Source organism: Mobula birostris, chromosome 28 (assembly GCF_030028105.1).
Source record: "Mobula birostris isolate sMobBir1 chromosome 28, sMobBir1.hap1, whole genome shotgun sequence".
In the NCBI taxonomy this organism is placed as follows: Eukaryota; Metazoa; Chordata; class Chondrichthyes; order Myliobatiformes; family Myliobatidae; genus Mobula; species Mobula birostris.
The window spans coordinates 34651353-34678036 of NC_092397.1; the positions used below are offsets into that span (position 1 = coordinate 34651353).

The 26684-nt window shown below is 45.2% G+C and overlaps 1 protein-coding gene and 2 non-coding genes across 3 annotated transcripts in view; 2 read left to right on the forward strand and 1 right to left on the reverse strand.

Moving 5' to 3' along the window:
* LOC140189004 (uncharacterized) overlaps nucleotides 1–26684 on the forward strand; it is a 580675-nt gene that overhangs the window by 147280 nt on the left and 406711 nt on the right. The gene's annotated exons all lie outside the window — the stretch shown is intronic.
* Nucleotides 2797–2868, forward strand: trnag-ucc (transfer RNA glycine (anticodon UCC)). The gene has a single exon. It is a non-coding gene; the product is annotated as a tRNA-Gly (tRNA).
* Nucleotides 7472–7545, reverse strand: trnan-guu (transfer RNA asparagine (anticodon GUU)). Its single transcript has one exon. It is a non-coding gene; the product is annotated as a tRNA-Asn (tRNA).

The window sequence follows — 26684 nt, forward strand, 5'->3', positions numbered from 1 at the left end:
ACTCCACAGGGCTGTGTCTTTATCTCACAGCTCTACCGTCTCTACACCCACAACTGTGTGGCTAGGCATAGCTCAAACAACATTTATAAATTTGCTGATGATACAACCGCTGTTTGCAGAATTTCAGATGGTGACAATAAATCATAAATTAGGGTGAACTACCAGTTAGTGGAGTGTTGCTGCAGCAACAATCTTGCACTCAACGTCAACAAGATCAAAACGCTGATTGTCAACTTCAGGAAAGGTGAGATGAAGGAATACAAACCAATCCTCATCAAGGGATCAGAAGTGGAGAGAGTGGACAATTGCAAGTTCCTGGATGTCAGCATCTCTGAGTATCTAACCCGGATGCAACATATGATGCAGTTATGAAGAAGGCAAGACAGCAACTATATTTCATTAGGAGTTGGAGGAGATTTGGTTTGTCAACTAAAACACTAAATAAACTTTTACAAACGTCCAGTGGAGATCATTCTGACTGGCTGCATCTCCATCTGGTGTGGGGGGGCGGCTTCTGAACGAGATCGAAATAAATAGCAAAAACTTGTAAAACTGGTCAACTCTACCGTGGGTCCAGGCTCGGTAGTACACAACATCTTCAAGGAGCGGTGCCTCAGGAAGGCACCGATCATCATTGAGGATCGCCACCACCCAGGACATGCTCTTTTCACACTGTTACCATCGGGAAGGAGGGAGAGAATGCTGAAGGCACACACTCGGTGATTCAGGAACAGATCTTCCCCTCTGACACCCAAATTCTGAATTCTCAATGGGCATTGAACCCAAGAACTACCTAACTACTTTTTTTCTTTTAATTTATGTTTTAATTCATGTTTAACTAGATACTTTAACTTAAATATTGAATACTTAATGTAACTCAGTTTTTTCTCTATATTTATTTATCGTGGATATCATTGTACTGCTGCTGTAAAGTTAACAAATGTCACGACATATGCCGGTGATATTCAATCTGATTCTGATTAAGTTACTAATTGAGTCTGCCTCTTCCTCTCCAGCAACAACCTCCATTGCCCTCGCTCCAGAATCGATACCATTCCCTCAGCAACACACAATTCTGGAGGAACTCAGAAATCCAGGCAGCATTTATGTAAAAGAGTACATCTTTGGTATCTTAGGCCAAGATCCTATGTTTATGAGTAAAAATAAAACACATATACCGATTTAGAATAGTCCAAACACCATTCTCCCATTGTTGATAATGCTGTTTGTCCAAGACCTTCCCACATAGGAACTATTACAACCCTTTTTCCACAAAGCCCCATCATCAGCATAGAAAGCCAAACTGAACTCAGGCCCAAGATCATTAAAAAGTATACTTAACTATCAGATTAAACAATATTAAACAGATAACACTACCCTGGGAAGGGAGGTACGTTTTCTTCCGCAAACTCTGATGACCCCCCTCACTGAAAATAACCCCCCAAAACAAAAAAAAATGATACCCATGTGCAAAACCAACATGAACACCAAGCTTAATGAGTTTAGTAACAAGCCTCTCCCTCCATCGCATATCATAAAACTATTTTAATGTTCAAAAGCACTGCAACTACTGATTCTTTCAGTGTAAAAGGATTCCCAGATATCATTCCCAGTAGTACAAGGGAGTCATAGATCTCCCTTTGCAAAACCCACATTGGTAGTGACAAAGTAATTCTCTCTTATCCAAGACAATCATCAGCCTAATTACTATCATTTTCACCATTATTTTACACAGTGAGGAAGTGAGACAACAGGCCTGTAGAAACCGGACAGCATCGGATCCTTTCCAGGTTTTCAACAGGCTTTACCACAGACCTTTTCCAGTCTCCTGGGAGCATTCTTTGCTTCCAGACCTTCTTATAAAACTCAAGCAACTTCTTTTAGACTGCCTCAGGCAGATACTGGAGTACAGTATATGATAGCTTCCCATATCCTGCCCTGGGCTGTAGTTCTTGCCCCATTGATGGCAAATTTCAATTCAGCCAACGTAAAGTCATCATCCAAGGCAATCTCAAATGCCTCTTGTTTCTCACAAATCTCCCCACTGTCCACCAAGAGACTCTCTCTTCTCTTAAAACACTCATCCCCTATATTGTCTAGACTATGTGTGTTTGCAAACGTGTTTCTCAAACACTTTGCCTTTTCATTGTCCTCTGCATCAAATTTCCATTCTCCACTAATACTGGAATCCAGTTATAACCTCTGATGCCATTCATCTTCCTCAGCATTCTCCACACCACCATCAGAGGATCATGGGATGGGAGGCCTCGGGAGAAAGAAAGGGGGAGGGGGAATCCCAGAGGATAGGCAAGGAGTATAGTGAGAGGGACAGAGGGAGAAAAAGGGAGAGAGAAAGATATATATAATAATAATAATCAATAAATAACAGCTGGTGTGGTCCCATGATGTCTTATATCCCTTTTGCCAATCAACTATCCAGCTCTTGGCTCCATCCCTCCCCCTCCTGTTTTCTCCTATAATTTTGGGTCTCCCCCTCCCCTTCCCACTTTCAAATCTCTTACTATCTCTTCTTTCAGTTAGTCCTGACGAACGGTCTCGGCCCAAAACATCGACTGTACCTCTTCCTATAGATGCTGCCTGGCCTTCTGCATTCACCGGCAATTTATTATGTGGGTTGTATAACTCTGGTCTGTTGGGGATGGCGACAATAATTTACCGGAATAAGACCTGCAGCAGAGTGAGGAATGATCCGACAGAAAGCAGCTCGGGGACTGGTCAAGTCGCATGGAACTATAGAAGATGCCTCACTACTCAGATGCTTTGTTACGTCATTGAGCGATGGTGGTATAGTGGTGAGCATAGCTGCCTTCCAAGCAGTTGACCCGGGTTCAATTCCCGGCCATCGCAGGGTGTACGGTTTTAGACTACATAACATATAAACCTCTGACATAGACACGATCTACGCAGAACTCCATTGACCTAGTAATCGACACGCTAATTCAGGCTGAGAGTGTAAATTGATTCATTAATTATCATTAATTACTTAATTAATTAATTAATTATTCATTAATTACCCCCTCCCCTTTCTAGATCTTTCTGTCTCTGTCTCTGGAGACAGCTTATCCACTGATGTCTAATATAAGCCTACTGACTCTCACAGCTATCTGGACTATTCCTCTTCTCACCGTCTCTCGCAAAAACGCCATCCCCTTCTCGCAATTCCTCCGTCTCCACCGTATCTGCTCTCAGGATGAGGCTTTTCATTCTAGGATGAGGGAGATGTCCTCCTTTTTTAAAGAAAGAGGCTTCCTTTCCTCCACTATCAACTCTGCTCTTAAACGCATCTCCCCCATTTCACGTACATCTGCTCTCACTCCATCCTCCCGCCACCCCACTAGGAATAGGGTTCCCCTGGTCCTCACCTACCACCCCACCAGCCTCCGGGTCCAACATATTATTCTCCGTAACTTCCGCCACCTCCAACGGGATCCCACCACTAAGCACATCTTTCCCTCCCCCCCTCTCTCTGCTTTCCACAGGGATCGCTCCCTACGTGACTCCCTTGTACATTCCACCCCCCCATCCCTCCCCACTGATCTCCCCCCTGGCACTTATCCGTGTAAGCGGAACGAGTGCTACACACGCCCTTACACTTCCTCCCTTACCACTATTCAGGGCCCCAAACAGTCCTTCCAGGTGAGGCGACACTTCACCTGTGAGTCGGCTGGGGTGATATACTGCGTCCGGTGCTCCCGATATGGCCTTTTATATATTAGTGGGACCCGATGCAGACTGGGAGGCGCTTTGCTGAACACCTACACTCTGTCCGCCAGAGAAAGCAGGATCTCCCAGTGGCCACACATTTTAATTCCATATCCCATTCCCATTCTGACATGTCTATCCATGGCCTCCTCTACTGTAAAGATGAAGCCACACTCAGGTTGGAGGAACAACACCTTATATTCCGTCTGGGTAGCCTCCAACCTGATGGCATGAACATCGACTTCTCTAACTTCCGCTAATGCCCCACCTCCCCCTCGTAGCCCATCTGTTACTTATTTTTTATACCCACATTCTTTCTCTCACTCTCCTTTTTCTCCCTTTGCCCCTCTGAATATACCCCTTGCCCATCCTCTGGGTTCCCCACCCCGCTTGTCTTTCTTCCCGGACCTCCTGTCCCATGATCCTCTCGTATCCCTTTTGCCAATCACCTGTCCAGCTCTTGGCTCCATCCCTCCCCCTCCTGTCTTCTCCTATCATTTTGGATCTCCCCCTCCCCCTCCCACTTTCAAATCTCTTACTCACTCTTCCTTCAGTTAGTCCTGACGAAGGGTCTCAGCCTGAAACGTTGATTGTGCCTCTTCCTAGAGATGCTGCCTGGCCTGCTCTGTTCACCAGCAACTTTGATGTGTGTTTCATTAATTATCATTCACTGGTTGTGAATCAGAGTTGGAATTCACATCCGTCAAGAGTTTCTCGTTAAATCATGTTCTGACTCTATTCCAGATTCTACAAGAATGGACACTTCACAGGAAGGATTGGCAGGATTTGTAAAGTGTTGCCTGATTAAAGTGTTTGAGCTTGTTTGCCTTCATTGGAATATCAGAGACTGAGAGGAAACTTGACCAAATTATCAGAATCAGAATCCTTTATTATCGTCAAGGATGTGGACACATACAAGGAATTTGATGTCGGTTTCCCTGAGCTCTTGCTGCACAGAATCAAAAAGCAAACAAAACAATAGTGCAAATAACCGTGAACTGTATACAATGAGGTGCTGAATACCAGTGTATGTACAGGTGGACTTGGTTTATAATAGACTAAAATTCAAGTGTTCATAAGACTGATGGCATATGGAAAGAAACTGTTCTTGTACCTACGTGTCCTGGCATACAGTGATCTAAAGCGCCTACCAGAAGGAAGGAGTTGGAACAGGTGATGTCCAGGGTGTGGTGGGTCTACAGTGATGCTGCTTGCTCGCTTCCTGACTCTATGAGAAACATAGATTGGGCAGATAGTCAGAATTGGATTCCCAGGGTAGGGATTTGAAATTCCAGCGGGAATGAATTTAAGGTAGGAGAGAGTTTAAAGATGTGCGGGTCACGTTTTTAGACAGCGTGGGGTGGGTGCTTGGACGGGGCTGCCAGGTTCAGAGACGGAAGGGTGTACGATATGTTTAGTGTGGAGTGACATTGATCGAGGCACAAAGAGAAAATCTACAGATGATGGAAATCCAAGCAACACAGAAAATGTTAGAGGAACTCAGCAGGCCAGGCAGCATCTGTGGGAAAAAATACGGTCGATGTTTCGGGCCGAGTCCCTTCATCCGGACTGGAGCAAAAACCGATGAGGAATCAGAGTTAGACGGTGAGGGGAGGAAGAAGCACGAGGTGATATTTGAAACCGGTGGGGGTGGGGAGGTGGCTGGTAAATTAAAGACCTGAAACTTTGATTGGTGAAAGAGATACTGGGCTGGAGAACAGGGAAGGAGAGGAGGCCATGAAAGAAAGAGAAGGGGGCGGAACACCAGAGGGAGGTGATGGGCAGGTAACAGATAAGGTCAGAGAGGGAAAAGAGAATGGGGCTTCATGAAGGAGGGGACATTACTGGAAGTTTGAGAAATCGATGTTCATGCCATCAGGTTGGAAGCTACCCAGGCGGAATATAATGTTTTGGTCTTCCACCCTGAGCGTGGCTTCATCGGAACAATACTGGAGGCCATGGGCTGCCATGTCGGAATTGGAACGGGAAGTGGAATTAAAATGGGTGGCCACTGGGAGATCTCGCTTGTTCTGGTGGAGGGAGTGTAGGTGCTCGGCGATGTGGTCTCCCAATCTGTGTCGGGTCTCACCGATATACAGGAGGCTGCACCGGGAGCACTGGATGCAGTCGATGACCCTAAAGGACTCACAGCTGAAGAGTCGCCTTACCTGGAAGGATTGCTTGGGGCCCTGAATAGTACTGAGGGCGGAGGTGTAGGGACAGGTGTAACACTTGTTTCACTTGCAAGGATAAGTGCCAGGACAGATATCAGTGGGAGGGACGGACACACATGGGAGTTTGGTGGTGGGATCCCGCCGGAGGTGGTGGAAATTACAGAGAATTGTGTGCTGGAGGCGGAGGCTGGGGCGAGGGAGGTAGGTGAGGACAAGACAAACCCTCTGCCCAGGGGAGGGAGCGAGGATGCGGTGGGGGCAGACGTGAGCAAAATGGAAGAGATTCTATTGAGAGCAGCTTTCATGGTGGAGGAAGGGAAGCCCCTTTCTTTGAAAAAAGACGATATCCCCTTTGTTCTTGAATGAAACGCTGTATCCTGAGGTCAGATGCGGCAGAGACGGAGGAATTGAGAGAAGGGGCTGGCATTTTTACATGTAACTGGGTGGGAAGCGGTATAGTCCAGGTAGCTGTGAGGGTCTGTGTGGTTATCATAGACATCAGTGGACAAGCTGTCTTCAGAGATAGAGACAGAGAGATGGAGAAAACGGAGGGAGCTGTCGGATATGGGACAGGTAAACTTTTGGGCAAGGTGGAAGTTGCAGGCAAAGCTGATGAAGTGGATGAGTTCCACATGGGTGCAGAAAGAGGTAGCAATACCGTCATTTACATAGTGTAGGGAAAGTTAGGGAGCGACACCAGTGTAGGCTTGGAACATAGACTGTTCCACGGAGCCGACACACAGGCAGGCACAGCTGGGACCCATGCCGGTGTCCATGGCTCACCTTGTGTTTAAGGGAAGTGGGAGGACAAGTTCGGCCAGATGGAGGTGAATGGTGGTGGAGGGGAGCTGGTTGGGTCTGGTTTCCCGGTGGAAGCGCAGAGATTTGAGACCTTCCTGGTGCGGGGGTGGGTGGTTTGCTGGACGTTTATAGGGATTGGACGTCCACAGTGAAAATAAAATGACGGGGAGCCTATGTTGGATGAAAACAATTAGACCCCAACTGAATGAACCAAAATTTAATCAAGCCCACGACATTAGACCCGGCAAGTCCGTTAATTCCAAAGATGTCGCTCGAGGAAACATGCACTTATGGTCAAAGAGAATGGTGAAGGAGTATGTAACTTACACACTCCTGACAAAAATATACCATGCGCCTTGGGTACTGTACTCTCTCTTTTCCCTTCTTCTATCCGGCTGAAGGTACAAGACAGCACGTAGTACAGGCTCGTGGATAGCTTCAACTCCGCCGTTATGTCTATTGGATGGTGCCCGAGACGATAAGATGGAGCCTTGACCTCACAATCTACCAGTTATGATGTGGCACCTGATTGTTTACCCGCACTGTGCTGTCTCTGTCGCAGTTACATTTCATTCTGCATTCTGTTATTGCTTAACATTGTTCTTTCTCAATACGTTGTGTAATGATTTGATCTCTAGAAATAGTGTGAAAGAGAAGCTTTTAAAAACATTTTAATTCCCACTGAAGTTAACGCTGCAGTCGCAGGATCTCCGCACAGCACAGCGTTACCCAGCTGGCAATATAACACTCTGCAAAAACTGCCGGGTCACCAGCGTCCCTGGGTGGGCTCGAACCACCAACCTTTCGGTTAACAGCCGAACGCGCTCACCGATTGCGCCACAGAGACAGACTGGGAAATGGAGACTATGAATGGTGTATTCCGGGGTTGGAAGATGGTGACTGACAATTGATGCTGTGAACCGGCTTTTCACATATCACAATCACAACATTGGAATTAAACTTGAACTTCCACCAACGGCAGCTGACACCGCGGCTTACCCGGAATTCCAAAGGCTGAAATAAAAGGATACTAAACGTCTTCTATCGTCAGATGACTGGATACACCATTTCAGTGAGAGTCTGTGATTTCTCTTGTTCCTGAATTCACAGCTCCGTTAGACACTCTGAGCTGATGCATTAACAACGACCTCGATTCAAACAGAGCATCAATCTCCAGCGAGACGGTCAAACACTTCACTAATTTTCTTAGTGACGGCACGTGAACAAACACTTCAATTAAACGCCATTGTCTCTGATGCAAACATTGGACGATTGAAAACCAATACATCACAATTCTCGGGCATTACTTCAGCAGAGTCTTTGGTGGCGATGAGGCCGGTAGATTTAATGTTAAACGCCAGATTTGTCACGGAAGAGCTACTTTTACAGATTTCATTGTTTATTGTTTGATAATTATTGCACTACAAATGGAGACCAGCGACACTGAACGACCCATATCTCGTGTCCCTGCAGTTTCCGATGTTGAACTGTCCTTCAGTCCTGTAACTCCCTCCGACCAGCACACACAAAAGTCTGGAAACACAGATACGAAGAAAAATGTAAGAGAGAAAACAAGGTCGGGATAGAAACCGTCAAATAACGACGTTCTTGATGTACAAGCACGAAAAATGTGCAGATGCTGCAAATATAAGGCAATACCCAGACAGTCCGCTGAGTTCTTCCAGCATTTTGTCTGTGATATTGCTGATATAACAGATTTTATGAGCATCTCAAATCTGACAAAGGTCAAAGGAAGTTGTCTTGAGCCGGAGGGCGGTGAGTCTGTGGAATTCTTTGCTGTCGACGGCGATGGAGCCCGAGTCACTCGGTATGTTTAACGCGGAGGGTGGTAGTTACTTGCTCAGTAAGGAAGTCAAAGACTGGGGAGAGAAGGCGTGAGAATGGAGTTGATGAGGATAATAACTCAGCCAAGATGGAATGGGGCAGACTGACTCTGCAGCGCCTGGGTTCAAGTGTACAGAGTTGTTCGCACTTCTGTTGTTTATGTTTTCTCAACGTGGTATTTATTGTTCTGTGCTTAGCAGTCTGCATTTCACAGGTGGTGTAGAAAACTGCAAAAAATACAGCTTGATACAATCATTTGCAGGTTGACTGTGTGGTTAAGAGTGCATACGATGTATTTACCTTCACCAACCGTGAGATTGAGTTCAGGAGCCGACAGGTAATGTTACAGCTATATAGGACCCTGATCAGACCCCACTTGGAGTACTGTGCTCAGTTCTGGTCACCTCAATCCAGGAAGGATTGGAAACCATAGAAAGGATGCAGAGGAGATTTACAGGGATGTTGCCTGGATTGCGGAGCGTGCCTTATGAGAGTAGGTTGAGAGAACTCGGCCTTTTGTCCTCGGAGCGACGGGGGATAAGAGGTGACCTGATGGAGTTGTATAAGATGATGTGAGGCATTGATCCTGTGGATAGTCAGAGGCTTTTCCCCAGCGCTGAAAAGGCTCACAGGAGAGGGCACAGTTTTAAGGTGCTTGGAAGTAGGTACAGATGGGAAGTCAGGAGTAAGTTTTTTTTTACGCAGAGTGGTGAGTGCGTGGAACTGGCTGCCGGCGACGGTGGTGGAGGCGGATGCAATAGGGTATTTTAATAGACTCTCGGATAGGTACATGGAGCTTAGAAAAATAAAAGGCCTCTACTCGTTGGAATTTAGAAGAATGAGGGAGGATCTCATTGAAACCTATCGAATATTGAAAAACCTATAAAGAGTGGATGTGGAGAGTATGTCAGCCCAGCTTCTATGACCCTGACGTTGATGTTGAGCCGAATCGCCCTGGAACATAATGATGAATTCCTTTGAAAAATGTCCTCCTGTCTCCCAGGCTGAGTGTCGCGGCTGTCATGGTCGAGGGATTAGGGCGGTAGACCAGAAATTCATTAAAGTTTCAGCGAGCTTGTTCCACTGCGGAGGGAATAACCCGTGTTCACGTAATTTCAAATTATTTTATTCTGTCTCCCAAAGAGTTAATTTTGTCGCCGTCTCCTGATAAAACTATAGAATAAAGAAAAGAAAACTATGTATTTTATTGCGCTGTAAAGCTCTTGTTATGAATTCAGGGCGTTCATTGGAAAAACCATGGATTGAGTGACTCTGGTCACTCTAAACATGCGGATGATCATCTGCCGCCAGCATGGACTGACCTGCTTTCCTGTTTAGCCGTACATCTTCAGAATTGGTCCCGACTCCTGATCTTGTGGCTCAGTGAGTTTGCAAAGGAATGGGATTATACCAGAGAGTATCGGCTCTCCTGACCGGACAAACTTTAATGCGCTCTGCCCCATCCCCTCGGTCGCTAAAGATATCTTTCCTCATGCAGGCAGGATAGCGGGGTTGTTTGGGTCTACCTTCCTCAGGCGGCGATAGAGACCACAGGAGGAATGAGTCTATTTCGCGTCAATTCAGTGCAGCTCAGCCGGTGTCCATTGATATTTATGCCGAAGGACAGCCCGGAGGCAAAGAGAGAGAACCCGGAAGAGATACGGTGGAAGATGAACAGAATGTATGACAGCAGGGCCACTGAAACCGGGTTCAGTAAATAATGTGAAACACATTGATTGCTGACATGTCGGGAACGAGGTCTCCGAATGGGTCGGAGCACCGACAGCACAGAGATAATATCAGGATGAGGCAGGAGATAGCAAATACGAGATGAAAAGCAGAGAGAAAGGTGCGAAATAAATCAACAAAGAACAGTTAGTAAAGGAAATATTTATAAAGGAGGCCCTCCATTGAAGCTTAGAAAACCAGAGGGCAATGGGCAACCCTAGGTAATTTGTAGGTTAAGGACATGTTCGGCACAGCTTTGTGGGCCGAAGGGCCTGTATTGTGCTGTAGGTTTTCTGTGTTTCTATGAAATGATGTGACGTCAGCAAAGAATCGACAAATGAAAATGAAGAGAAGAATGAGCAACGTCCACGACGGAGCAGCGCGTCACCACGTTCAGACAACAGCAGAGAGGCGCAGCGGCAGCGTGCTGGGCCCATGGGCGTCCATTCGGCCGATGGATTGACGATTGTTTCCATGGAGAGCTCTGGAGGTGACGGAGGTCATATCAAATTAACCCGGGCCTATCAATATAGTAGAAAACTCTCCTGACGTGTGTGAACTTAGAGAGCATCTCAGGGAGAACTTCATGCGGATGGTGTTTGGAAACTGGAACCCATGACTGAGTGGCTGGTGAGGCAGGTGCCCCTCACAACATTAGAGAATTGTCTGGGCGACCACCTGAATCATCAAGACACTGAAGTCAACAGCTAGTAAGCGAGCCCTTTTCTGGTGTGATCGGTAGTTGATTGTCAGCACGGACATTGTGAGCCGAAAGGTCTGTTTTAGGGTCGCATGATTCTGTGAATCTATATTACATTTGTGAATCACAGTAAAGGGTTTTATTTACTCTGGTAATGGGGGAGGGGGATGAGAGAGATCCCATTGTGTATAAATAGACAGAGTGGGTGGTGAGCAGACTGACCGCACTCAGCGTGAACACATCATCCGACATGTTTTGATGTGTCCTAGTTGGCTGTGGGAATCTGAGTTAGAGTGCGAGCAGGAAGCTGCACGGATCGGTTCACCGGGGAAAATGTGAGGGACAGCACTTCAGTCCTTGATCCACTGGCCAGCCCAGGGTGAATAATAATTTTACACTCACCCGTCGATTTAAATAATTTCGGGAATTCGTACGCGAGTTGTCAGGGTTGGACCACTCGGACGCTAGAAGTGTATGACTGTGGTTCGAGCTGTTTTCTGAATGTGGTCACTGTGATTCCTCACTCTGGTGCAGTTCCTGTTATGTCCGGTTGAGGTCGCCATCCTCCGACAGACCTGAGATACACAACACCCAGTGTTTCAATGAAGTGGGAATGATCGCTTCAGAATTCGATTAGCTACATATCGTTTCCCGCCTGTCGCACTAAAAAAAAGCAGAAATATAAATATATAACTGTGATTAAAAATGTTGATTCCAACAACACGGATTTGGGCTCGAATGAGAGCACTTCCCTTCGCTAATCCTTGAACACAACAGGTGACGGATCGCTGGAGCAAACTGAGACACTGCTGTGGGAGGGACACGAGTGAAAGGCTCCAGTATTACAGCTGAGAAACATCAAGGTAATTCTGTTCACCCTCCTGTCCTCTTAAATGTGCATGACATGAGCTGTTAACAGCAATTGCTCGTTAGTATAGTGGTTAATATCCCCGCCTGTCACGCGGGAGACGGGGTTCAATTCCCCGACGGGGAGAGATGAATTTTACTACATTATTCAACGGGAATATTGAATTCAAAAGAGAAATAAAAGCAGACAAAGAATTGTGTTTACGTTAATTTGGGCATTGGGAAGGATGGAATTGCTCGGGCTGCTGCTGTGAGCCTTCCGAGAAGAAAGTGATGTTACTGTCAACCTCTTTCCTCAAGTATCCCCTGAGAATCTATATCTCAGCACCGTTCTTTGTTACTTGTTCGTTGTTACACAGAGTCCATCATTCCGGGCATATTAATCAGGGGCTTCTGTTGTCAACTTTCAATTCCCGCATGGTCCCACCACAGTAGTAAGGTAACTAACTAATATCAGACCAGACGAAGGGTGCCGGTCGGAAACGTCGACTGTTTACTCTTTTCCATCGATTTACTTGGTCTGCTAAGTTCCTTCAGCATCTTGTGTGTGTTGCTTGGATTTCCAGCATCTGCAGATTTCTCTTCTTTGTGACCAATATTAAGTGTCACCCTGGAACACATCGATTGCATCCTCATCTTGTTTTGGTGTGCAAAATGGCTCCAGTCCCCTGCTGTGCAAAGGGAAACTCTGCTCTTCAAAGACCTTTCTTCCCTGGGTTGACTGCACACTATCTGTGAACTATCCTTGCCAAGGCGCTACATTAACTTGACTTGCTGTAACATCCACAGTCCCCACTTCCCTTTGCGTCCTGTAAAGGACCACATGAATTGTGGATGCAGCTGAATTGCACAGAAAAGTCGAGACTCCCCAGTGATCCTGTCATCGTCTGTCTGCAGAATAGGATTGCTGAACGATAGGAGGCAGCTGTCCTTCGGGTCCTCTCACCACAGAGTGCTCTCAGTAAGAAACTTAAACAAGTTTCAACACCAGCAGGAATATAAACCCCCTTGCCCACTGTACACTGGAGTTGCACAAACTTCCTGGCAGGGAATGAGGCTAATCAGAAGGGTTCCAAAGGTGATGATAGAGTCGTATGTAACTCCTGCCCAAACTTCTTCACTTTAACAGCTTCTAACGGGATCTGCACGGATAAAATCGACGATGTTTTGCATTATTTCAGTCCAATAATTACACAAGTTCCTCCCCTCTCGGCCAACAGGAAGTTTAATGCTGTTCAGATTTGAAAGGCCATGATGCAGCTTGCTGCCACTTTGTTAGAAATGTCTTTGATGACCAGACTTGTATCATGTAGCACTACAGCAGTGTTGTTAGCCGATCACTGCAACACTGGGGTCATACTGATGTTCTCACGATCCCGTCTGGTAGGTCCCCAGACCAGGAACACTACAATCCAATTACACTCATCAGTCTCCTTCGTGCTTCAATGCTGGCAGGCGTTAATATTTTCTGCTACAGACTCCAAATATCAATAAATATTTGACAGCTTTTGTTCAGGCCAAAGGCTCAATTTAAAGGCAAAGGGGATACCCTTGGCAAACAGCAGTAGGCCTGCCATCCTATACTGTAAGTGCCATTAACAGAGGTTATAGGATCACTGGTGACATGGACATTGCACGTACTGTTACCTAAATCTGTTCTCATTACCTGGTAGGTACAGTAACAGACTTCACCCTCATCCTCATGAGGCAGCTTCAGAGCTGAGGATTTATGCAGTCCATGATGAGAAGTTTATTGCCATCGTTCAAAGCAGTTTCATTGGCAAGTGTGATTTCTCTGGGCAGTGCGGTCCAGTGCTCCCTTCACAGCTCTAATCTTCTCATCACAGTGGTAAACAGAATCAAACTCAGTACAATTGAGGGGTAGAGATTGCACTGTTAACCCACCTTCCGAATGGTCTGGGCCCCCTACAGTACACTCAACAACTCCACCGTTTAGTCCCAACGTGCATTCATAACCAAGGGTCATGTTGTTTGAGTGGAACAGGAGCTGTGCTGCCTCGCCTGTGACATGAGGTGCACAAACCACATACCCACTAACATTTCTCCCAGTATCGGATCAGGAGAAGAAACTGTCAATGCCAAACCCTGACATGCGGGCTTACATCAGGTGCTATTTTACAACGGACAGAATTACAATTGTACAGATTCTACAGTAGAGATTGGGAAAGGATAATTTAAAGTAAGCTTCATAGTCTGTGGTGGTGATGGCGATAGAGGCTGAAACTGACTGTTATCAAAGTTGCCTTGGCGCTGAGGGTATCTTTGAGTTCGGTGGCCAGGCTGTCTCCATCTTTTACCCCTACTGTGTCCACCGCCAACATCCCCATGTTTGTTAAAGTGAATCAAAGAAAAGCAAAACACATACAGTTAGAATAGCTTTTTCTAAACAATGCTATACGCTTTTCAAAACAAAAAATAATACCAGTCACAAGTGGGTGACAAGTCAAAAGCATGTAAAGCAGGTAATGTTGAAAGTAAGAGTGAAACTGTAAACAGAAGTTAATCTCGCAATGATCAAAAACAATGGGGTTACTGTCATTCTTATTAAATATAAAACAGAATACAAATTAAAATAACGTTCAAATTAATAAATAATTAAACAAATTAATCAAAAATTAATTAATAAAATAACGGGCAACTGTCACAATATTTTTATACAACCGTGAACATTAATGAGACAATGGTAGAGCAGCCCAGGGAGTCTCCTCTATTTTAAAAGCCTGAGCGTTGAAGGGTAATGACTATTCCTGAACCTGGTACTATCGGATGTGAGGGCTCGCATAACTTCTTGATGGCAGCATCGAGAAACGAACATCGCCTGGATGATGGGGTCCTTGATGACGATGCTGCTTTCCTTCGGCAATGCTCCGTACAGATGTGCTCATAGTGGGGAGGGCTTTACCTATGCTGGAGTGGCTGCATCCACAACTTTTTACGGTTCACTTCACTCAATGGTATTGATGTTTCCACGCAGATCATGATGCAACAAATCGGGATATTCTCCTCTGTACATCTACACAAGTTTGTCAATGTTCGAAACAACATTTACACAAACTTGCATAGTATTGGCTGTAAGTGCTGGTCAACCGTTCCAGGGTGCGAACAAACTCTGTTCCTCTAAACCTCTACACTAAGAATTGTGTCAACATTGTGGAAATTACAATCACACACTATCTGTTGCTTTTACAACTTGCTACAACCTTCCTACTTTTCTGTTCCTTTTTCTCCTGCTGGAACTTCAAAAACCTTTGTAAAGTGCAGCACACAATATCTCCAGGTTTCTCTTCATCAACTCTCTCTTCCATCCTGAAAGAATCCCAGTTGGAGGGAGGTGATTGACAGTGGCCATGTACTGCTCTCCACTATCAGGGCTGTACAAGTCTCAGTGCTTGAAGCGCTGGGGTTGGACTACTCTTCAAGGGTGGAGCACAATGTAAGGTGGGTTCAGGTCTGCGTGCACTCACACAGCGCTGAGAGTTTTATAGGTCTAAGTCCTCGTAGCAAACGTCTATATATCGCAAATTACTTTACCCTGTGTGTTTCCAGTGTTGCAAGTGTCTGGTGTACAGTGTGCGGAGTTTGGTCTGTATTCAGCCGTGTCTTCACTGTGTCATGTCTGTCTTTATCTGTACAGCAAATGGATGCTACTGGAAAACTGTGTCCCCACAGAGTTGTGTTGGGGTTGTTGGGGTTGCTGGGGTCTGTGTCCCTGTCATATGGTGCAGAACAAAGTGGGGTTTATTATCGTTAAATTTAAGGTCCTTGCAGGAATGTTACAGTTCTCTGATTACACAGTGCAAAGCCAGTTAAGTGTCTATGTATAATAACAACCTCCGTCATTTCAGTACTGGTCAGTCACTGTGGAAGTCTTTGTATCAACTATTATCAAGACCTGTCTCTTAATGACATGCTGCCAACAGTTGTAGAGGTCTGTGCGGTGCGGGCTGTTGTAAAGATCTATCTTCTTACAGTGCGATGCCTCGTGTTGTAAAGGCTTTTGCCCTTACAGTAAGATGCTGATGGTGTTTATAGCTCAGACGTAGAGTGCTGTGCTTTTGTCATCGGTGGAACGTTTTGATAAATCTTTGTACTTGTATCAGAGTCCGGTGCTGGTCTGTGCCTTTACTGACCTGCACTGTGCTCCGGCAGCTCACTGTGCTTGGAGCGTAGTGGCAGAGTATTTACAGAAGTGTGTCCTTATTACTCGAACTGACCATATACACTTGGGTAGATTAGAAGTCTCCTGGAGACCACACTGAGTTTTTCAGACCATCAGTGGGCAGAAGATCACTGTGGAATGGGGTAGACCAGTAAACCAATCAATTATATACAAGCTTCTGGTACCACCTTCCTACCGTCCCGCTCCCAGTCTCTTCCCACGGCTCGGCATGCTATTTCCCCGAAGGACCTGTCCAGTTCCTCTTTTAACACACTGAATGGTTATTCCCATCAGCTCGGCAGTCTATGTGTCCCAGATGCGAACCACAGTCAGAGTAGAAATAAGTGTTTCGTCACTATCTCCATTTGATCCTTTGCCCACTGGTGCTGTGATCATTCACCAATAAACAGTGAACAGTACAGCACAGGAAGAGTCCCCCCAGTTCACTCTGTGTCTGTTGACCATGATGCCAGTTTAAACTGCATGTCTGCTTGCATGTAGTCTGTGGCCCCCAATGGACTAAACCCCCCGAATGATTTCCAGTTCCATTGGCAAGTGTGATTTCTCTGGGCAGTGCAGTCCAGTGCTCCCTTCACAGCTCTAATCTTCTTATCAAAGTGGCAAACAGAATCAAACACAGTACAGTTGCGGGGTAGAGACTGCACTGTTAACCCACTTTCCAAATGTCTGGGCCCCCTACAGCACACCCAACAACTCCACCGTTTAGTCCCAACGTGCATTCATAACTAAGGGTCATGTTGTTTGAATGGAACAGGAGCTGTGCTGCCTCATCAGTGACATGAGGTGCACAAACCACACACCCGCTAACATTTCTCCCAGTATCGGATCCGGAGAAGAAGCCGTCAATTCCAAAAATTGACATGGGGGTTTACATCAGGGGCTATTTTACAACGGGCAGAATTACAATTGTACAGATTCTACAGTACAGTTTGGGAAAGGATAATTTGAAGTAAACTTCATAGTCTGTGGTAGTGCTGGCAGTGGAGGCTGAAACTGACTGTTATCAAAGTTGCCTTGGTACTGTCGGCATCTTTGAGCTCGGTGACCAGACTGTCCATAAACAAAGTGCACCCCTCACTGACGTCTCCATCTTTTACCCCCATCGTGTCCACCACCAACATCCCCATGTTTGTTAAAGTGAATCAAAGAACAGCAAAATCCTTACATTTAGAATAGTTTCTTTTTCTAAACAATGCTATATGCTCTTCAATACAAAAATAATAGCATCCACAAGTGGGTTACAAGTCAAATGCATGTAAAGCGGGTAATGTTGAAACTAAATTTAGAGTGAATTTGTAAACAGAAGTTAATCTAGCTAATCAATGCTAGGAGTATTGCGGGGAAAGCGGATGAGTTGAGGGTGTGGATTGACACGTGGAAATATGATGTTGTAGCAATTAGTGAAACTTGGCTACAGGAGGGGCAGGACTGGAAGCTTAATATTCCAGGGTTCCGATGTTTCAGATGTGATCGAGGCAGAGGAATGAAAGGTGGGGGAATAGCATTGCCTGGTAGGGAAAATATTACAGCAGTGCTCAGGCAGGACAGATTAGAGGGTTTGTCTACTGAGTCCTTATGGGTGGAGCTGAGAAACAGGAAAGGTATGGCCACATTAGTGGGATTGTCTTACAGACCACCCAATTGTCAACGAGACTTGGAAGAGCAAATCTGCAGAGAGATAGCAGGCAACTGCGGGAAACATAAAGTTGTGGTGGTAGGGGATTTTAATTTTCCATACATTGATTGGGACTCCCATACTGTTAGGGGTCTAGATGGTTTAGAGTTTGTAAAATATGTTCAGGAGAGTTTTCTAAATCAATATATAGAGGGACCAACTAGAAGGGATGCAATATTGGATCTCCTGTTAGGAAACGAATTAAGGCAAGTGACGGAAGTCTGTGTAGGGAAGCACTTTGGTTCCAGTTATCATAACACCATTAGTTTCAATTTGATCATGGACAAGGATAGATCTGGTCCTAGGGTTGAGGTTCTGAACTGGAAGAAGGCCAAATTTGAAGAAATGAGAAAGGATCTAAAAAGCGTGGATTGGGACAGGTTGTTCTCTGGCAAAGATGAGATTGGTAGGTGAGAAGCCTTCAAAGGAGAAATTTTGAGAGTGCAGAGTTTGTATGTTCCTGTCAGGATTAAAGGCAAATTGAATAGGAATAAGGAACCTTGGTTCTCAAGGGATATTGCAACTCTGATAAAGAAGAAGAGGGAGCTGTATGAAATGTATAGGAAACAGGGGGTAAATCAGGTGCTTCAGGAGTATAAGAAGTGCAAGAAAATACTTAAGAAAGAAATCAGGAGGGCTAAAAGAAGACATGAGGTTGCCTTGGCAGTCAAAGTGAAGGATAATCCAAAGAGCTTTTACAAGTATATTAAGAGCAAAAGGATTGTAAGGGATAAAATTGGTCCTCTTGAAGATCAGAGTGGTCGGCTTTGTGCGGAACCAAAGGCAATGGGGGAGATCTTAAATGGGTTTTTTGCGTCTGTATTTACAAAGGAAGCTGGCATGAAATCTATGGAATTGGGGGAATCAGGTAGTGAGACCATGGAAACTGTACAGATTGAAAAGAAGGAGGTGCTTGCTGTCTTGAGGAAAATTAAAGTGGATAAATCCCCGGGACCTGACAGAGTGTTCCCTTGGACCTTGAAGGAGACTAGTGTTGAAATTGAGGGGGCCCTGGCAGAAATATTAAAAATTTCGCTGTCTGCGGGTGAAGTGCCAGAGGATTGGAGAGTGGCTCATGTTGTTCCGTTGTTTAAAAAAGGATCAAAAATTAATCCGGCAAATTATAGGCCGGTGAGTTTAACGTCAGTAGTAGGTAAGTTATTGGAGGGAGTACTAAGAGACAGAATCTACAAGCATTTGGATAGACAGGGGCTTATTAGGGAGAGTTAACATGGCTTTGTGCATGGTAGGTCGCGTTTGACCAATCTGTTGGAGTTTTTCGAGGAGGTTACCAGGCAAGTGGATGAAGGGAAGGCAGTGGATATTGTCTACATGGACTTTAATAAGGCCTTTGACAAGGTCCCGCATGGGAGGTTAGTTAGGAAAATTCAGTCGCTAGGTATACATGGAGAGGTGGTAAATTGGATTAGACATTGGCTCGATGGAAGAAGCCAGAGAGTGGTGGTAGAGAATTGCTTCGCTGAGTGGAGGCCTGTGACTAGTGGTGTGCCACAAGGATCAGTGCTGGGTCCATTGTTATTTGTCATCTATATCACTGATATGGATGATAATGTGGTAAATTGGATCAGCAAGTTTGCTGATGATACAAAGATTGGAGGTGTAGTAGACAGTGAGGAAGGTTTTCAGAGCCTGCAGAGGGACTTGTACCAGCTGGTAAAATGGACTGAAAAATGGCAGATGGAGTTTAATACTGACAAGTGTGAGGTATTGCACGTTGGAAGGACAAACCAAGGTAGAATATACAGGGTTAATGGTAAGGCACTGAGGAGTGCAGTGGAACAGAGGGATATGGGAATACAGATACAAAATTCCCTAAAAGTGTCTTCACAGGTGGATAGGGTCATAAAGAGAGCTTTTGGTACATTGGCCTTTATTAATCGAAGTATTGAGTATAAGAGCTGGAATGTTATGATGAGGTTGTATGAGGCATTGGTGAGGCCGAATCTGGAGTAATGTGTTCAGTTTTGGTCACCAAATTACAGGAAGGATATCAATAAGGTTGAACGAGTGCAGAGAAGGTTTACACGGATGTTGCCGTGACTTGAGAAACTCAGTTAGAGAGAAAGGTTAAATAGGTTAGGACTTCATTTCCTGGAGCGTAGAAGAATGAGGGGAGATTTGATAGAGGTATATAAAATTATGATGGGTATAGATAGAGTGAATGCAAGCAGGCTTTTTCCACTGAGGCAAGGGGAGAAAAAAACCAGAGGACATGGGTTAAGGGTGAGGGGGGAAAAGTTTAAAGGGAACATTAGTGGGGGGCTTCTTCACACAGAGAGTGGTGGGAGTATGGAATGAGCTGCCAGACGAGATGGTAAATGCGGGTTCTTTTTTAACATTTAAGAATAAATTGGACAGATACATGGATGGGAAGTGTATGGAGGGATATGGTCCGTGTGCAGGTCAGTGGGACTAGGCAGAAAATGGTTCGGCACAGCCAAGATGGGCCAAAGGGCCTGTTTCTGTGCTGTAGTTTCTATGGTTCTATGGTTCTATGGTTCTAGTAATGATCAGCAACAATGTGATCACTGTCATTTTTATTAAACTAAAATCAGAATGCATGTTAAAATAACATTCAAATTGTATAGGGCAGCTGTCACAATATTTTTATAAAAAGGTCAATATTACTGATATAACGGTAGAGCAGTCCAGAGAGTTTCCAGTCCTCACACAAATATTATCCATTCCCTTAACAGTTTGAATCACTTGATTTCACCTGGAATTATTGTAAACCACTCAGAATTTTACTTACCTCTTTTCATCTCAAACAAGTAACAGTCTACATTTTCTTTAACCTGAGCTCATTTACTCATCATTTACAATAACATTCATTACGATGGAGTAAATCCGTGAACTTCTGGAATATCTTGCTTGTCTACTTTACAAATTCATTAACGTGCTCATCTGCTTTTTGTGCAATACTGTCTATCATATGTCACTATGGAGTGTGAAGGAAACACTTCAATATAACACACCATTTTAGTTCAGAGTGCATAAAAGTCTCCATATTGCTCATTCTGCCATCGTGCTAGTGAGAGCTTTACACCTGCCTCGTCGAGTACTCAGGAGACACGACTGGGGTGGGCTTTGTTGTAACCGTACCTGTGGGAGGCAGGGGTACAGCAGGTTCCTACTACTTCCTACTCAGACATTGGTACCAGTTGTGTCTTGTGACACACTGAGGTAGACTCGATTACATTTTCCTGTTCTTTCTGAGTCTTTTTTCTCTAACTTTATTTCATCTTCTTTGCTCTTACTGTGAGAAACAACCAATTATTTTTGCATTTCACTCCAGGTGAACATCACAGTGCACCTGAAAGCCTCAAACCTTTCTCCTTATATCTGTACTTCTGCAAGCACCCCCTTCTTCCATTCCACCCACTGCTCAACACACTTCATTCTGTCTGTCCGTAATGTGTGAACACACACGCCACCGGAGTTCTCTTAGATGTCCAGGACAGTGACTCTCACGTGACCATTCAGACACACAATCAGGGCACACACTCATACTTCAGAATTCCCTTTCTTTCATGCATCATGGGAAGTGTGCTTAGCTCCCCCTGCCCCTACTCACTTTACATCTACAGTATGACTGTGTGGCCAAGTATACTTCCAACACCATTTACAAGTTTACTGATGACACCACTGTTGTGGGCTGTATCAAAGGGGTACAGGAGGGACACCGAAAACTTGGCTGAGTGCTATAATAACAGCAACCTCTCACTCAATGTCAATAAGACCAAGGGACTTATTGTGGCCTTAGGAGAGGAAAACCAGAGGTCCATGAGACAGTAATCAAAGGACGATTAGAGATGGAAAGGGTCAGTAACTTTGAATTTCTGTGTGTCACTCTCTGAGGACCTGTCCTGGACCCATCGTATAAATATTATTGTGAACAAGGCCCGACTGCTCCTCTACTTCCTCAGGAATCTCAGAGATTCAGCTGGACATCGAAAACTTTGCCAAACTTCTATAAATGTATGGTGGAAAGTGTGCTGACTTGCTACATTACGGCCTGGTATAGGAACACCAATGCCTTTGAGTGGGAAATCCTACTGAGTGGTAGTGGATTCGGCCCGGCATATCGTGGGTAAAACTCATAGCCACTGAGCACATCTACATGAAACATTGCCGTAGGAAAGCAGCGTCCATCGTCAAAGATCCTCACCACCCAGGCAATGATCTTTCCTCACTGCTGCCATCAGGTAGAAGGTACAGGTACCTCAGAACTCGCACCACCTGGTTCAGGAACAGTTACTACCCCTCAACCATCTTGTACAAAAGGGGATAGATACACTCATGTACGGACTCAGTTATATTGTTATTTCATACTCATTATCTACTGGTATTTATTTTCTTCATTTGCACAGTTTGTTTACAGTTTATTGTTATTGAAATTTACAGTTCACAGTTACTGTTCTATAGATTTGTTAAGAATGCCCGCAGAAAATGACCCTGAGGATTTCAGAAATATAATAGAAATACTGTATAGAAAACCTACAGCACAATATAGGCCCTTCAGCCCACAAAGTCGTGCCGAGCATGTCCTGACCTGTGAACTACCTTGGCTTATCTATAGCCCTCTATTTTTCTAAGGTCCATGTATCCATCCAGGAGTCTCTTCAAAGACCCTGTCGTTTCCGCCTCCACCACGGCCGCCAGCAGCCCATTCCACGCACTCACCACTCTCTGTGTTAAAAACCTACCCCTGACATCTCCTCTGTACCTCCTTCCAGGTAGGTTGTATGTGGTTTCACATCTGTACTGTCAGAGTAAATTGTACTTTGAACTATATGGTGACATATAAGTACTATAATAACAACTTGACTTGGGTTTAACTTTTGACTTTGACAATATTTTTCCGTGACGCTCTTTTTTCATGGAGTGTTCAGTGATCCAGTTACAACGTGCTTTGCCCAGAATTACAGAAGATTATCCACACAAAAATACATAAAATACAAACATTAAATATTTCTAAGACCATGAAGAGTCAAATTAAAATATGAATATTACTGTCTATAACACACTCGCTTTCCGTGGGGGTGGGACACCGATCCCGGAAATCTCCCACTGTCCCCATTCTATTTACAATGTTCGCAAGTTTCCCAGCTGCTCCAGTGATTGACAGCTCCCGCCGCCCCTCCAGCACGTGACACGATATGATTACTACACTGGCGCGCAGACGTCACAGAGGGCCCTCCTTCACGACGTCGTTTCCTGGGAAACGGCCCGGTCCCGGGCTGGGCGGTAAATCCGGGATGGACGCGACGGCTCTGCAGAGAAGTGGAGTCGGTCTCTACTTGTTGGGGTTTCGGCTCCGCTGTGGGATCGGCCTCTCCTCTTCCTGCCCGCGGAACAGTGAGTGTCTGTCAGCGCCTCACTGCACCGGCTCTCTGCCTCAGGTACAATATTTAAAACATATTTGCACAGTCACATGGATGGGAAAGGTTGAGAGGGATTCGGGCCTAATGCAGGCAGCTGGGCCGAGTTCAGGTCGACAACTTGGTCGGCGTGGATGAGTTGTACCGAAGGGACTGTTTCATTTCTGTACAAACCAGTGACTCTATTTTGGGAGGTTAAACCAGGGTGGGATCTACGCAGTGAACGACAGGTCCCTGGGAAGTTTTCATGAAGTGTTGTGGATAGTGTAGAGGATTGTCAAAGATTGCAGAGAGACATTGATAGGATGCAGAAGTGGGCTGAGAAGTGGCAGATGGAGTACAAGCCGGAGAAGTGTGAGGTGGTACACTTTGGAAGGACAAACTCCAAGGCAGAGTACAAAGTAAGTGGCAGGATACTTGGTAGTGTGGAGGAGCAGAGGGATCTGGGGGTACATGTCCACAGATCCCTGAAAGTTGCCTCACAGGTGGATAGGGTAGTTAAGAAAGCTTATGGGGTGTTAGCTTTCATAAATCGAGGGATAGAGTTTAAGAGTCGCGAGGTAATGTTGCAGCTCTATAAAACTCTGGTTAGGCCACACTTGGAGTACTGTGTCCAGTTCTGGTCACCTCACTATAGGACGGATGTGGAAGCATTGGAAAGGGTACAGAGGAGACTTACCAGGATGCTGCCTGGTTTAGAAAGTATGGATTCTGATGAGAGATTAAGGGAGCTAGGGCTTTACTCTTTGGAGAGAAGGAGGATGAGAGGAGACATGATAGAGGTATACAAGATATTAAGAGGAATAGATAGAGCCGACAGCCACGGCCTCTTCCCCAGGGCACCACTGCTTAATACAAGAGGACATGGCTTTAAAGTAAGGGGTGGGGAGTTCAAGGGGGTTATTAGAGGAAGGTTTTTTTACTCAGAGAGTGGTATGGTTTGTGTGTGGAATGCACTGCCTGAGTCAGTGGTGGAGGCAGATACACTAGTGAAATTTAAGAGACTACTAGACAGGTATATGGAGGAATTTAAGGTTGGGGTGGGGGGTTGAGGGTCGGCACTACATTGTGGGCTGAAAGGCCTGTAATGTGCTGTACTGAACGGATCCTGACCTGGATCTGGGCCATACCCTCCAAATATCCAGACCTGCCTCTCGGGTTTTTTTGCACTACCTTACTTTCCCTTTTCTATTTATGATTTATAATTTAAATTTTTAATATTTACTATCGTTTGTACTCCAGGGAGTACGAAGCGCAGAATCAAATATCCCTGTGATGATTGTACGCTCCAGTATCAATTGTTTGGCGACAATAAAGTCAGTACCAAAGTACGAACAGCGCCAAACTGAGAGGTGGGAAACTGCAGGGCGTGCATATACATAAGAATTTCTAAAAGCATACACAACAGAGTTACAGGAAAGTGGGCCGAGATAGAGCACAGGATAACTTGCAAACAAAAGAATGTAGTATATGCAATCCAGTGTAAGCAATGCCATATTATATACATAGGGGAGATGGGCAACAGCTTGAGAACCAGACTCATAGGTCACCTCAGTAATATCACAAGAGGAAACCAAAACAGACCAGTTAGCAGGCACTTTCTGGAGCATGGAATGTATTCCTTGGCAATCCTGGGCCTGGGAACCAACATAAACTGGTCAAACCTCCAAAGAAAAAGAGCAGAGAGGAGATGGATTGAAAGACTACAGACCTATTCCCCAAACGGCCTAAACGAGGCCTAAAAAGCTAGGCCAACAATATAAAATATACCCACTGCACTCAATAATTAAAAACATTGAGAAAATTAGAGGAGGGAGGAAGAGGAGCATCCTCATCAGTCACCCACCCTGAAACAAAATTAAAACAGGTGACCATTAAATAGAAAAGGTACGTCTTTCTTGGGAAATAGAGCCTAACAACTAGGTCCCAGAATGGAAACTAACTCCCCAAATAGAAAGGGATAACATGAGAAATCATAACTCCACTAGAAAGAATAGACTTGTAATGACCAGTTTGATCCAGACACAGCACTCACCCCAACCTCCCAGCTTGCCCCCAAGGGGTAAAATGCATCTCCAGCACATGGCCCTGCCCTGAAACCTAACATCTTCACACCCCATAACCACAGGTTCTCTTCTCGCCAGGGAACCAAACTCACCCCACATCACCAGTTATACCTCCCACCGCCCATTGGACCCCGCCCCTCAACCCCACCCCCAAAAGCACCTCACACCCCAACTAATGCAGACAGCGCCCAAGTGGACCCTGGCCACAGCCCTTCAAAGGGGCCAATTTAACAATGGACCCCAACCCCAACATACATTAGCCACAAGCTTCTACCACATTATACCCACAGAACAGTGAACTCAGAGTCTGAACAGTTAAGTCACAATAAAAGAACGTAATCTCAAAGGGAGAAATAGGATGAAATCTAATCTCAACTCTAACTAGGTACTGAAGGAGTAAAAATAAAAAAATAGAGGCTCAAAGAATGGGGAAGGTCGAATAATAAAAAGGAGCAGCGCGATTAGCGGATAATTTACCTTTAAGAGTCTTAACAAATAGGGCGGCCGGCAACAGCCAGGCGCTGCAGCAGGAATGGAGAAACATGTTTGCTAAAACAATACAGAGGTGGGAGGTGGGCGGTTTTGCGTGGGGGGGGTTTGGGGGGGGTTGCGGGGGGTGGAGCTGAACATTTTAAAGGAAGACCAGCTCAGTCTTTACAGCATGGCGGGCTGAGTTGGCTGGAAGCTGGCTGTCTTTTGCTTGATGCGTGAGTGTGTTTTGGAACCTGTTGAGGGAAAGAGAGTGGGGAAGGAACGGAAATTGCTGGGAGGGGGTCGTGTGGGTCCGGTAATGGCGGACAAGATAAGAGGCGGGGTTGAGGTAAAGAAAGTGGAGAAGGAGAAGGATAGAGACTTGGGACCAGAGGTAGGCAGCTGGGGAGAGGCGGATTATTGTGAAGGGAGAAATAAAAGGAATGAGGAGGTAGTGAGGGGTTGGATGAATAAAAAACAAGACAAAGGGAATAAAAGAATAAGAAATGATAGTGGAGAAAGCTTTGAAAGTGAGGAAGATGAACAAGCTCAGAGAGGAGGTGTTGTCATAATTAGGTTTAATGAGAAGGCTCAGGGACATATGAAAAAAATTAACCCGTTTGTGCTAACAACAACTCTGACAAATAAGGTAGGGTAAATAGTATTTGCAAAAGTCCTTAATGATGGCAACTTATTGGTAAGATGTGCGAATGAGGAACAACTTGAGAAAGCAGTCAAGCTAAAAGAAATAGGAAAATGCAAGGTGGAATACACTGGGAGGGTGGGAGCACAAAACAGTGGTTGTAAAGGAGTGATCACGGGGATACCAATGAGTATAAATATGGAGGAGATAAAGAGGAATATCAAAGGAGGGAAAGTAATGAATGTTCAAAGACTGAAAACAACAAAGGAGGGAGTGAAAAAGGAAAGTGAATCAGTATTGATTGAATTTGAAGAAGGAAGAGTGCCAAGGAAGGTGTTCCTGGGTTTCATGAGTTACCCAGTAAGGGTGTATGTGCTAAAGCCACTGA